This window comes from Tupaia chinensis, unplaced genomic scaffold (assembly GCF_000334495.1).
Source record: "Tupaia chinensis unplaced genomic scaffold, TupChi_1.0 Scaffold000232_1, whole genome shotgun sequence".
NCBI lineage: Eukaryota > Metazoa > Chordata > Mammalia > Scandentia > Tupaiidae > Tupaia > Tupaia belangeri.
In genome coordinates this window covers 823484-826128 of record NW_006159708.1, presented here as the reverse complement: position 1 = coordinate 826128, position 2645 = coordinate 823484, and positions in this window count along the sequence as shown.

The window sequence follows — 2645 nt, the reverse complement described above, 5'->3', positions numbered from 1 at the left end:
TTTTATCTTCAAAAGAGATGAAAAAGAAAATGAAGGTTTCAGCTAGACATATAGTCCAGGGTTCTGCCCCATTGATTGACTCTCAAAGTGGTCTCCAAGTCCTTAAGCAAGCATGAGAGATTCTCTGTGCTATTCTGGCCTAACCTTTTCCCCAGCACATCACACCTCAGCCCCATCAAGTCAGACTCCTATGCCTTTGTTCATGTTACCCACTGTTGTACTTTGGATTGTTCCAGAGGCAAGCCCTAAAATGCAAGTAGTTTATTTGGGAGGCTCAGTAGGAGAATGGAGAAGCAGAACAGAGAAAGGAAAGTGTTAATAAAGGTGTGTTATCAGTCCAGCTGCTAATGAGGGTATTTGGAGCTTGACTGCTTTGATAACACATCTTGGGGTTATTGTGCCAAAAGTATGGAGGCCAAAGCACTGTCTATTGTAATCCATTGGTCACGGACAGTTCCCTGGCATTGTTAATGCTTTGGTCCTTTTGATCTGCCTTTCCTAGGCAGAATGGCCTTCCTTAACTTCAGAGAAAGCTTTAAAGTGAAAATATGTAGATTCTAGCAGTTGGAAGTCATAGAGCAGTAAGGTGGGTACCAGCATCTTCTCCCTCTACTCTGCTTGTAAATGCCCCTTTTCTTGTTTCTCTTGGCCTGAGGAACACCCATTGATGTTCATAACGCTATGAAAGGAGTTACTTCCTCGATCTGTGAATTTTCCACTGCTGCGTGACAAGTTATCATGAACTACCATGAAGTGAGTGGCGTAAAGCTACACCTACTTAATACTTCATAGTTCTGTAGGTGAGGGCTCTGGATGGGTTGAACTGAGTTCTGTCCTCAGGTAATCGAATGGCTGAAATCAAGGAGTTCAGACTAATGTGGCCAAAGGTGCTGGGAAAGAATCTGCTGCAAGCTTCTTCAGGTTGTTGATAGAACTTTTTGCAACATGGTTCCAGGACCGAAGTCTCCATTTTCCCTCTGGCTGTCAGTCAGGTGTGGAGGGGTTAGGGGAGGGTTGCCCTCAGCTTCTAGAGGCCATACACATTCCTTCTCACACAGCCCCCTCCATCTTCTATCCAACAAGACACATGGATCCTTCTCATGCTTTGAATATCCCTGGCTTCCTTTTTTGCCAGCAGCAGAGAAAGCTCTCTGCTTTTCAGGACTTATATGGTTAAATCTGGCCTATTTGGGTAATTTCTCCATTTCTGGGGCATCTGTGCCATATAATAAAACCTAGTTACGGGAGTCATATCTCATCATATTTACAAGCTTTAGGGAACAAGAGGTAAAGTTTTGGTTGGGACATATTTGGAATTCTACCTAACACTCTGGTAAAAGTTCTTTTTCTATAAAACCACCCCTTCCACCTTCCCTTCCTCACTTTGCCACCACACCGCAAGTATAGTTGATACTTCTGCCCTTAAGTTCCCATTGTACTGGGTTTTGGTTGTTTGTCTTTTGTTTGCCAGAGGGCTAGTGTGCTCACTGGGAAAGGGGAGACCAGAGAAAGAGAGAGAGAGAGAACCTCTCATAGGGCATGGCCATCCTGCAATCCCTTCTCCTCCATCTCACTACTTTATGGATTTGGGGCATGTGCACATGTGACTGGTACTTCTGCCCTTAAGTTCCCATTGTACTGGGTTTTGGTTGTTTGTCTTTTGTTTGCCAGAGGGCTAGTGTGCTCACTGGGAAAGGGGAGACCAGAGAAAGAGAGAGAGAGAGAACCTCTCATAGGGCATGGCCATCCTGCAATCCCTTCTCCTCCATCTCACTACTTTATGGATTTGGGGCATGCGCACATGTGACTGGTATATTTTTCAAGCCACTAAGTCTGGGACTCCATTGATGCAATCAGCCATGCAGGTCCCAGACACCTTAACAACCAGGCCAGGGGCTGCTCCATGCCTTTTTATTCTTTTAAAATCAGAGCATTTAAAACACATGATTGTAGTAATTATTATGCTGAAAGTCAGGCTTTGGAATCATGCAGTGAGAGTTTGAATATGAACTTGAACTGTAAGACTTAGCTCTAATTGGTAACCTCTTCCAGTTTCAATTTTTCTTAACTGTATGATTACTTTTCTGGGTTGTGAAATCTATAAGACATACTGCAGGTAAGCTACCTATGTAGCATTTGACACATCATATAGAGGTATTTCCTAAATGGTAGCTTTTCTTTTTTGTATGCTTATTCATTTCCTATCTCTTCACCATAAACCCGTGGACTGTGGATTATAATCTATGCGTATCCACATTTTTAGAATTTAGCATAGTCTCTGTGTTTCTTTGTGGATTTCAGTATTTGCTGAGTACATTATTTCCTCATGTAACAAATGAGAATGTAAAGATATTTTATCTCCTTTCAGAGTTAGTTGTTAAGGATCTGAAGAGTAATTGATATGAATGCATTTGGTAAGTATTAAACAGTACACCCAAGATGTGGGGAAGGCTTGGCATACCCAGTCGTGATAAAGGTAGAGAGACAGGTGCAGGGAAGGAAAAGAGTCTCATGAAGCCATTAGTTACACTTATATTTCCAGTAGTGGGGATTTAGTTCTAAACCACCAATTTGTTTTATAACTGATTTTGCCAATAAAAATCCTTCCTTAAAATTTTTAAATATTTGAATATTAGGATTATGAA